Source organism: Geotrypetes seraphini, chromosome 18, assembly GCF_902459505.1.
Source record: "Geotrypetes seraphini chromosome 18, aGeoSer1.1, whole genome shotgun sequence".
NCBI lineage: Eukaryota > Metazoa > Chordata > Amphibia > Gymnophiona > Dermophiidae > Geotrypetes > Geotrypetes seraphini.
The window spans coordinates 23,807,961-23,819,979 of NC_047101.1; the positions used below are offsets into that span (position 1 = coordinate 23,807,961).

General features: G+C 44.1%; 1 protein-coding gene across 3 annotated transcripts in view; it reads right to left on the reverse strand.

Annotated features, from left to right (window-relative positions):
• Positions 1 to 12,019, reverse strand: part of SLC6A7 (solute carrier family 6 member 7) — a 79,868-nt gene that overhangs the window by 40,534 nt on the left and 27,315 nt on the right. The window lies entirely within an intron of this gene.

The window sequence follows — 12,019 nt, forward strand, 5'->3', positions numbered from 1 at the left end:
TGGCCTCCGTTCCCGGATCACCCTCAGCATGCTCCCGACATAGCCAGTCGTAACTTTGGCCATTTTCAGCGAGGATGACTGGTTAAATGAAAAGGACTGGGCAGCCGCGGCCAAGCAAGTTTACCAGTCAGCAGCCATTTCCGGCCAGTTAACTCACTTTGAATATTGACCAGATATATGTGTGTGGGGGGGAGGGGGAACATGGGCAGACCATGGCCATGTCTCTCGGTATGCATGTGGTTTATAGAATACTATAAATTACACATGTCACTTGGCACACCTCGGTGCACCTTACTTTCAACCACCATTGATATGCTGTAAAAGGGTGTGCCTAAACTTGAGGGCACCAATGCCAGCTCATGCCAGTATTCTATAATCTCCCAAACTTAGCTGACTTCCAAATATCGTGACAAATCTCCCAGACAGTAATCAACACTCAACCACGTGCTTTGTTGAATGGAAATTCAGATTCCACCTTTTCAACCAGAATCGGTGGTAGTAGTACTCTTCATTATTCCATATTACTAGTGAAAATTTTTTAATTTTTAAGCTCTTATTAACTTATTTATAAAATTAAATAACTTAACTTTTAAATCCTTATCGGTTCCCCTTCCCGACGCGTTTCGAGAGTCTTTCTCAAGGTCGGGGGAACAAAGGATAAAAGTAAATTTGTTCCATTTCCTGCTGCCGCTAGTGATCAAAAGATGGAAATGGAACAAGTTTACTCTTATCCTTTGTTAATAAGTTAATAAGAGCTTAAAAATTAAAAAATTTTCACTAGTAATATGGAATAATGAAGAGTACTACTACCACTGATTCTGGTTGAAAAGGTGGAATCTGAATTTCCATTCAACAAAGCACTTGGTTGAGTGTTGAGTATTCTATAATGGAATCTTAGCGCCAAGAAGTCATTATAGAATTGGATCTACGCACGTGGCCTTGGGGCATCTAGTCCGAGGTGCTAATATACAGAATTGCTGCCTTAGTGACTGAATATGTAAGCTTTACTCATCTTGTCCACTCTTTCTATCGGTGACTGACCTCATCTTTTTTAGCATGGATGGTTTCCTGTGTTCCACCACGTGCTTTAGCCTCTTTGGTTGGTGTATTGGATGGAAAACACACTGACTGGAACTTGTTGACTGAATCCCGTGACCATCTTGAAGCATGGGAACTTTTTGGACAAAAAAATTAAAAATAGGTCATTTTTTTTTTTTTTTTTTAAACAGATCAAAAGGAGTTACTCCTTTAATGGATAAGCCCGGGATTTAACAAATGGAGCACTGCATTTTCAATCTTGTGCCTTAAACCACTAATTCACTCCTTCTTTCGTGGGTTTCTAGTCAAGGGACAGATAAAGCTAAACTTTTCTGAGTGGAAATTAGGCTGCGGAGGGTTGCCTTAATTTGAAAAGACAGCAGCACTGGAAGGCACAAGTGGCAGATGAGGACAGTATAAATTCAAAGTAAAACTAGATTTTAGATGGAAAAAAAAAAAAAAAAGGCAGATGCAACAAAAACACCGCAAAAATTTTGAATGGCAGGCTGACATGAAAACTCTGTCCTTCAGATACATCCCATTACACCTGTGCTTCTCATCCCTCTCCTTGGAGGTATACCCAGCCCTTTCAGATCTCAGGATTAACAATACATATGCATAAGTTAGACATTACCCAGCACTGAATATCCAGATGCAGCCTGTGGTTGTCAGAAGTAGAGAATGACACAGTGACAAAATTCATCACCATTCCCGTCCCCGCGGATAACCATGGGAAATAATCTCATGTCATTTTTTTGTGTCTATTTCAGCCTCAGTCCTTCTACACCAGCATTGTTTAAAGCAAAGCTTGAGGGTCAGTGGCTGTGCTTATGTGAGCCAAGGATAATGAAGCCATTGTGACATTACTGATGTGATTGGCTCTTAGGCACTGGTGGAATGAGGCATTATGACATCACAATATCTGCTCTGGATACCAGAGACTGTCATTCTGTAGTGTCTGTTTCAACCTCAGTCCTTCTACACCAGCATTCTTCAAAGTAAAGCTTGCGGATCAGTGGTTGTGGCCATTCATACTCTGATTCTTATGGGAGCCAAGGATAATGAAGCCATTGTGACATCACTGATGTGATTGGTTCTTAGGCACTGGTGGAATGAGGCATTATGACATCACAATATCTAGATACCAGAGATTGTCATTCTGTAGTGTCTGTTTCAACCTCAATCCTTCTACACCATCATTCTTCAAAGCAAAGCTTGCGGGTCAGTGGTTGTGGCCATTCATACTCTGATTCTTATGTGAGCCAAGGATAATGAAGCCATTGTGACATCACTGATGTGATTGGCTCTTAGGCACTGGTGGAATGAGGCATTATGACATCACAATATCTGCTCTGGATACCAGAGACTGTCATTCTGTAGTGTCTGTTTCAACCTCAATCCTTCTACACCAGCATTCTTCAAAGCAAAGCTTGCGGGTCAGTGGTTGTGGCCATTCATACTCTGATTCTTCCCTCTCTACTTAAAGAATGACATGAAGATGGTTTCCCGCGGATATCCGCGGGGACGGGAACGGTGATGAATTTTGTCACCGTGTCATTCTCTAGTCAGAAGCTTTAGAACCACTGACTGCCATGTACTGATTATCAGCCTCTATGCTCAAAAATTCAGGCCTCCCATTTATTCAGGAGCTTAATTTAAGAGCCGAGTTGAACTCCTAAGTCCCCCCCCTAATTTAGGGTTACCATATGGCTCTAGAAAAAGAAGGACGGATTGAGACATCCGGGTTTTGCTTCCATTGCTTTCATTGGAAGTAAAACCGAGATGTCTCAATCCATCCTCCTTTTTCTGGAGCTATATGTAGGGTTACCAGACGTCCAGATTTCCCCCAGAACATGTCCTGGCGTCCGTACAGCTTTTCAAAACCCGGCACTTAGTCCGGGTTTTGGAAAGCTTCCAGCTAGGAGCGACGTCGGTTTGGCATCTGTGCATGCACGGATGCAACACGATGACATCACACTCATGTGTGCATGCATGTGACATCGTCGTGTCGCACCAGCGCATCTGCAGAGGCCTTCCAGACAAAGGAACAGGTTGAGGTGGACGGAATTGGGCGGGGACAGGCAGAACTGTGCGGACCTGGGTGGCAGGGCCATGGGTCTGGATTTTAGTTCCGGAAAATCTGGTAACCCTAGCTATATGGTAACCCTACCCTAAATCAGCCCCATTACTACCCACTTTTTATGCTTTTAAATTTGGAAGTTTAGTGAAATTCCTAGTATAAATTTATGCAGAGCCCTAGAGAGGCCAATTCAGGAACATAACAACTCTCAAAGTTAGCGAGTATAAATCCTGTGGCTTTCAGGCCCCTATCTTCTATGCGCTAATGACATCTGTGCATATAATAGTGTGAAGCTATGTCAAAAAATGGTGTGTACATGCTAAACTAGTTTTCTCAAGGCTCAGCCCTTTGCTGCAAACCTGTATAATATGAAACTGGAGATTAGGTGTCAGTGCTAAGGGCAGAAGAGCAGCTGGAGGCCAGGAAAGGAAGTGAAAGAAGAGTTTAAAAAAGGTTAGGACAAGTTCCTGGAGGAAAAGTCCAGAGTCTACTATTGAGACAGACTTTTTGCTCTCAGATCGGTACCACAGAATGTTGCTACTCTTTGGGTTTCTGCCAGAAACTTGCGACCAGGATGGGCTACTGATGGAAGCAGGATACTGGACTAGATGGACCACTGCTCTGACCCACTATGGCTATTCATATGCTCATATGAAAGGAAATATGGCCTCAAACGTACACGCCTCATATGTCTGCCAAGGTGAGAAAGATTAGCATCAGAAACAGCTTTGGACAACTCTGCGATATCTAACCCTTGGAGGGAAGGAAGCTCAGTCTCGAGTCAGCCGGACCCTGGCATATGGCCATCCTCACTTCGAGGACTTTGTAGAGTTGGAGGAGTCATGAAATGAAAGCAGATGTTTATGGTGACGCTTCATAATGTCTGCAGTGATCTTTGGACAGATTAAGAACATAAGAAATGCCTCTGCTGGGTCAGACCCGAGGTCCATCGTGCCCAGCAGTCCGCTCACGCAGTGGCCCAACAGGTCCAGGACCTGCACAGTAATCTTCTATCTATACCCCTCTATCCCCTTTTCCAGTAGGAATTTGTCTAATCCTTTCTTGAACCCCAGTACTGTACTCTGCCCAATTACGTCCTTCAATGTATACCATCACAACAAGGTCAAGTAATCAACACCACCACACTGTGCCCCATCCCTGCGGCAACTACTTGACCCATGAACTTGCGGGAGCGCCAGTCGGTCCGGGAGTGCCTTAAGCTTTCCTGAATTAACGTACAGGCCCCTGTGACCCCCATATGGATTTTGATACTTTAATTCATCAGGGTCAATATTTCAAAGTGATTTAACAGACCATAAATAGTTCTTTGCCAAGTTAAATCACTTGATCAGGGCCAACTGGGCATATTCAGGGGTCCTTTTACTAAGGCGCACTAGTGCATCTTAGCACGCACTTCATGCTAACGCGAGTTAATGCATCCATTATATCCTATGGACGCATTGCCCTGTGTTAGCATTTAGCACGCGCTAAGACGCACTAGCGCACCTTAGTAAAAAGACCCCTCAATGGTGCATAAGAAGATAGGGCCACTGAAAATGTCTGGTTAGTACCCAATGCAAAACTGGCTATTTGGGAGGAGGGGGGAGGGCGATATTCAACTAGGGTTATCATATGGTTCTAGCAAATGGAGGACGGATTGAGACATCTGGGCTTTACTTCCTTCGAAAGCAATGAAAATGAGAGGACAGATTGCAGTGGCGCAGTAAGGGTGAGCGGTGCCCGGGGGCGCCCCTCCCCCACCGCATGCGTTCCCCCTTCCCTTTCCCCATACCTTTTTAAACTTCTCTAACGTGAGCAGCACGCCCACGTCGGCGTCTTCTTGCCCTTTGTCGTCATGTCCTAGGCGTGGGTTCCGGACGCGACACGGGCGAGAGCACCTAGGCCGACGCGGGCAGCAACCTTGCACCAGGGAAGTGAAAAAGATCTGGGAAGGCAAGGGGTGAGTGCACACGGGGGTGGGGTGGGGGGTGGAGAGGAGGAGGAGGAGTGGCCCGCCCTTAGGAAGGCTGCACCCAGGGCGGACCACTCTCCTCCCACCTCCCCCGCTACACCACCAACAAATTGAGACATCTAGGTTTTACTTTCACTGAAAGCAATGGAAGTAAAACTCGGATGTCTCAATCCATCCTCCTTTTTCTGGAGCCATATGGTAACCCTATATTCAACACTTAACCAGTCAAGGTAACTATCAATAGGACTGCATAAAAGTCAGTCCTGTCTTTATTACATGCCTATTAAGTGCTGAATATTACATTAACTGGCTTTGCTTTTGCTGGCTCTGTACAGTGTTCCCCCGCGAATTCACAGTCCGCGGTCCTGGTCATTCGCGGTATTTGCCGACCGCAAAGGGGCAGCTGGAGAGGCAGGAGAGGGCAGCTGGAGCTCCGGCGAGTAAAGGAAATCTCTTGCGGTAGGCTCCGCCCACCTCTTCCTGTACTAAAGTTGAGCTTCACCAATCAGGAGCTGCGTGTCAAAGCAGCTCCTGATTGGCGAGGCCCGACTTTAACTCTGGTGTCTAAGTAATAAGCATTCTTAATACTCTGTAAATGCATACTTTTAGAATTAGCAATCAGCAATATATACTGGATCAAGTGATTAATTATCCTTAACTCATTCCCTGATCCAGGAATTTGTGTCCCGAATCAATAATTGGCAACGTCATCATTTTTCTTTCCCCTAAATCTCTAAACCGTCGGCTGCACCAATTTCATGTTCTGTGCCCGGAGCTTGTGATCTGTTACTGGATTTGTGTTAGCCACCTACGAGTAAGGGCTTCCCAGAGTTCATTGCTTTTACCAGGCTTGCCGTGGAAAAGGCAAGATTACAGTAACATGAGCTGGGATTAAAAATAGACCTGCCAGGATCTGAAAAGCTGCACTGCTATTATAATGGAAGAACTCAGATCTCAAGACAGTGCATCTATTATTTACTCCCCTGCAACTAAAGAACGCTGAAGCAGTGCTCAAAAAATCTCTTTACTCCCTGCATGCACGATATTGTCATTACTAATACAGAGATAGGAAATGATGCGTTCAGCTTTATTTTATTTTAATCCACCTACAACCTAACACACATTGCTGTCAGTTTGCTACATGTACTTTTTGTCTGTGTGCTATGCATAGTTTCTTTTCTCCTTGCAATAACATAATAGGCCATTGGGGGTGGCAAAAAGGATCTAACCAATTGGAATCTTAGGCTACTCCCAGTGCATTCCAGAATGCACTGGGAAAGAGGCCTAAGATTCCGGTTGGCCCAGGTGCCTGAGGCCCCTCCTATGGCAGGGACCTTAAGCATCTGGGCCAATCAGGGTCATAGACTCCTCCCTAGTGCATTCCATGATGCACCGGGAAGGGGAAGGCCCACCATTCAGTGGAGGCAGACATGTTGGCCGGAGGGAGTAAGCATCCCTCTGGCCGGCCAATTAAAAAAGGTACTTGTGAGGTCCAGGTGGGCTTGGGGTGCCGGGGAATGTCTCAGGCTGGGCATTGGCCCATAGGTATCTACCTAGCCTTGCCTAATTGTTGGGCCGGCCCTGATGCTATTACTATCCGACTAAAAAGTTTGTGGTAGTCACTGCATTGACAATTGCTACAGCGTAGAAGGACTTCCTCCCATGATGCCTTGTGCCTCTTCTACTTGACCAGTTTGTACTGTATACTTCTTTCTAGCTAATTTAGAGCAGAAGAGTCTGTAAAGGCACTCAACACAGGCATGCATGCCCAGTATCTCCAGACCACAAAAGAAGACAGGAAAATATAAAAATAAATGTTTACAGTTCACCTGCAGATTTTAATACAGTATATTTAAATTGTAACACTTATATACTAATGAGCTTTCATTTTTGATACTGAGGAAACCAAAAAAACACTCGGTGGAGTGATGATGTTCCTAAATGGACTTTATTTGAAAGAGTCAAAATTCAAAAGATACACCAAAATCATCCACATAAAATAAACCCCCTGAAGAAGACTTTTTGTAGAAACGCGGACCGTGTTGGGTCCTGTATCCCTAGCGGACTAGGTCCTTTAAGGCTTTTATGTGGATAACCTATTTTTATGTGGATGAATTTATTTTTATGTTTATTTTATGTGGATGATTTTGGTGTGTTTTTGGAACTTTGACTCTTTCAAATAAAGTCCATTTAGGAACATCGTCACTCCACAGAGTTTTTTTTTTTAGTTTCCTCTGGATTTTCTTCTCTGTGGATATCTTGAGGTCAACTCCTTTTGATTTTTGATACTGAAACATACTAATTAAGCACATTAGTGTTTAATAAATGGGTGTTAGCTAATTCCCTCATTAAATATGTGTTAAGGTGGGCATCAGCTAATATCCATGCATTAAGCAGTATTTGCATGAGCATTAGCAGCCCTTCTAATTTCCCAGCAGTAATACCAACGAGCATACAAATGACCAAAGCTTAACACAATTATTTAAACTACATTAGGTATTAATACTGGATATACGAGATAAGAGGTCACCAAAAATCAACTGTATCTCGTAGTTAATATTTGAGGCTTTGGTATGCCATGTTAACTTGCATCTTATGGACCTGAAGTCTACCTCCACACAAAACCAAACCAAGAAGTTACCTAAAGGTTTCTGGAACCCTGTCCTTCTCATCCACTTCCAAGGGCAGCAGTCTGCCTCTCAGCCACCAGGAAGAGAGCTCTTTAACTCCTATTGATTCAGTCTCCATCCTCCACATGGTGATTCATAGCTCCATATCTAATTTCAAATTCCATGTACTGTAGTGCAATTTGTGTTTCGTAGTTCATTTCCCCACTTGCCAATATCACTTGGGGATCTAATTTTATTTTAATTTAGCATATAGATTCAGCTTCTACCAGGAAACTCCTGGCTGAAGACAGATTGCAATCACGGGTTATTGACAACAAATCAATATACCGGTCTTTATTCAAAATGATTTAACTGCTCAGAAATGGCCCTGACCAGTTAAATCGCTTGCTTGGGGCTAATTTTCGGGAGCAGTTAACAAGTTATCACCACTGAAAATTAGCAGAGGGGGCTAGATTCTGTAATGGATGCCAAAAAGTGAGAGATGCCTAAAGTTAGTGGCCTATAACATGTCAATCACACTTAGGCACCCATTACAGAATCGCACCTAACTTAAAACCTAGGCGAAGGGTTACCAGACATTCGGATTAACCCGGACCTACCCTCTTTTTAGGCATCCTGATGTCCGGACGGCTTTTCAAAAAAACTCGGCATTTGTCCGGGCTTAGAAAAAGCTTCCTGCTCCGGACCGCGTCGGGAGGACATCTGCACGTGCGTGGATGCAACGCGGTGATGTCATCGCATTGCACCTGCGCATATGCCCTCCCGACGCGGCTCTGAACACGAGAACAGGTTGGGGGGCATGACTGGGGTGAAGTGGGGCGTGATCGGCGGGGCTGGCCTGGGGGCGGGGCCATGGATCTGGATTTTACAGTAGTAAAATCTGGTAATCCTACTTAGGGGCCTGTAATGTAGGCCAGAGTTTTAAAGGCCTACAGTATAGGTGCCCAAGTCTTTTAGAGAATTACGCCTTGTGGCGCCTAAGTCTTTCTCCACCCCTAAACATGCCTACTTTAGTGTTAGGCGCCGATAGGCACCATGCAATAGGCGCCTATCTTTTGTAGAATCATGCCTAGAAGACAGGTGTCTGTCTCCCCACTTAAATTTATATTTTTCAATTATGAGCTTGTTAAAGCTAATTTTTTAAGCCAATTTACTAATTAAGTTAGGTGCCTATTTATGTAGGCACCGAAATTTAGGAATCTAACTTTAGGTGGCCATTCATAAAATTCCTCAGTTAGTGCCGAAATGAAAGCCAGCTATGTTGGGGGCATTCTGGGGATGGAGTCAGCTCTTGGCTGGTTAAGTGCCGATAGTCGACACTTCAGTGACTAGGGTAATTCCACAAATAGGACCGCATAAAATACAGTCCTATCTTTAAGCAACAAACAGGGACAGACTGATAGCCCCCGGAAGTTGAGGTCATGGACACTAAATACTTATCAGAAATTATTAAACTAAATGGATTCTAAGAGAGCGTGGGGCCCCCCTACTGCTGTGGGTCCTTGGGTACTGTCATACTGTCAGCCTATTCTTGACAACAACCCTAGTCAGTTCAGTGCTGAATATAGACTTAACCGGTTAGCTGGCACCACAAAAACTGAATATTCAAAGCCGAAGTCCAGACATGTCCTGGCATTGAATTTCTGGGAATAACACCAGGAGCAGTCAGAAAAATGCTCGACACTACCAGCTAAGTCATTACCCCACAGTTAACGCACAATAAAAAATAAAGAGATGGAAGGCTGAAGAGGTAAGACGCTGCTCTCCTACCATTTTGGCTTGAAGGAATCGGGAAGGAGAGGTGGACTGTCTTGATGAAGGGGAGGTCAGAAGTATGAGATCCTGGAGACTACCTCTTATTTGAGGGTTTCAGGGATCCAGAGGTCACTTCCTTTTTTGTAGGCGTTCACGGACATCGAGGCCACATGCTTGTTCTTGGAGGGATGGGTGGGAGATCCTCTGGCCCTTTCACTTTGAGTTTGTGAGTGCAGAGAAGCCTACAAGTTTGTGAGTTCAGTGTTCCTATAGCAGCCCTGTCTTTGAAATGGCCATAGTAATGCTACTGTGTTTCGTTTATCATTAGGTCAAAAGTCATAGGTCATTTTATTTGATACACCACCAATATTACTTCTGAGCTGTGCAGGAGTCCTCCTTCTACATTCCTGCCAGTAGTGGAGCTGATCCAATGTCACATTTTTGGTAGTTAGGGGCAGGCAAGTTCTCCAGACTCCAGAAGGCCTGCACCACCCACTGACAGGAATGCACCTGCACAGCTTAGAGCAGTGTTTCTCAACTCGGCCCTGGAGTACCCCTTTGCCATTCATATTTTCACGATATCCACAATAAATATGCATAAACTTGGTTTGCATACACTGCCTCCATTATATGCAAATTTCTTTCATGCATATTCATTGTGGATATCCTGAAAGCCTGACTGGCAAGGGGGTACTCCAGGACCGAGTTGAGAAACACTGACTTAGAGGAAACATGGATTGAAGGAATGAACATAAAACAAACAGCTAAACTTAGCCTCATAACAAACAAAGCAGTATAAGTATGGCGACATTAAAAAATTATAGAAAATCCTACTTTAGCCCTCCTATTACAAAACCACCCTGGTGTTTTTAGCGCAGGTTGCAGCGGTAACAGCATTCCTATGAGCGTCGGAGCTGTTACCGCTGCGGCTAGTGCTAAAAAACGTGCTACGGTTTGGTAAAAAATGGGGGAGGAGGTTAGCTTGGTATATCGGATGTACCACAAGTGTTAAAACTGACAGATAACTTTTTATTACTTATGAGTACTTATACTACCATGCACAATGCTTCATGGTGGTTTACCCTCCCTCACCCCAAGACGACAAAATGATTAAAGGAAAGAGATGAAGCCTACCTGTAGCGCGTACTACCCAATTACTTAGTAAATTTTAATTGTTAACGGGAGAACCCTCAGTCACACAGCAACCCCTGGAAAAACCAGGGACAAGCTGCCGCGGGTTTACATAGCTCAGTGCTTAAAAGCACTGCATGTATCTTCCAAAGGTCAGGGGTTCAAGTCCTGATTAAGGTAAAAAAGGACGAAGACACTGCCCACTGATACTGCTTGTTGACTACTCACGGAGAAGCTAAGTTCTTCCTGTTGGGTTTTTTTTGCTTGGTTTGATTTGGACACTAATTTTTCCTTTTTGGCCCCCAGATCAGGGGAAAGAGATGAACTTTATCTTTAGTCTTAATTGATGTGTGTTTTTTCTTATCTTGTTTTTCACACATAGCACTTTTTGTTGTGCACATTAATTATTCACACAGAGAGAGCCCGGGGATGTTTCGCAGTTAACACCTTATTGGGTGTAAACCCGCGGCAGCTTGTCCCTGGTTTTTCCAGGGGTTGCTGTGTGACTGAGGGTTCTCCCGTTAACAATTAAAATTTACTAAGTAATTGGGTAGTATGCGCTACAGGTAGGCTTCATCTCTTTCCTTTAATCATTTTGTCGTCTTGGGATGAGGGAGGGTTTTTCAGATTTGTTGTGTAATTATACCTCCACTCCTTCATAGGGTTCTATTTTTGTTCATGGTGGTTTACTGCAGTGTTTCTCAACTTGGTCCTAGAGTACCCCCTTGCCAGTCAGGTTTTCAAGACATCCACCGGGAATACGCATGAAAGGCAAGGGGGTACTCCAGGACCGAGTTGAGAAACCCTGGTTTACTGAACCAGTAGCTTAAAACTGACAACGTAAAAACAGGAACACACTTAGTACAGTACTTCCAAACTAGACAAAATATGCATAAGATAAACTCGAGTCGGAGATGAAGGCAATACGAAGACGGAGGTGATGAATAGCACGACATCAATGACTAGATCAGTGGTTCTCAAACCTCTCCTGAGGGAACCCCCAGCCAGTCCCTAATGAATATACACGAGAGAGATTTGCACATAATAGAGAAGACAGGCACTCATCCTTCAGTATGACGGTGGTTACCCGATCCTGGATTGGACGATCCAACCATGTAAGCTGCTTTATTCAATTATGTGTAATAGCTCCCGAAGATGCCTACTGGCAAAACACGGAATCGTGTCGAGCTTGATCTATGTGAATGAATTGGACACTACCTGATATTGTGAGATCAACTGGATATATGAAAACAAAGTGATTTTTCAGTATATACAACAAAGAACTAAAGTCCAAGCATACTTTTTGCTGACAGCTGCTACACCCGGTTGTATGAGTGAACATTTCATGAAATTTTTAAACAGAATATTTTCATTGGTTGAATGAACTGGGGAGGCTTTGTGTTTGTGATATTT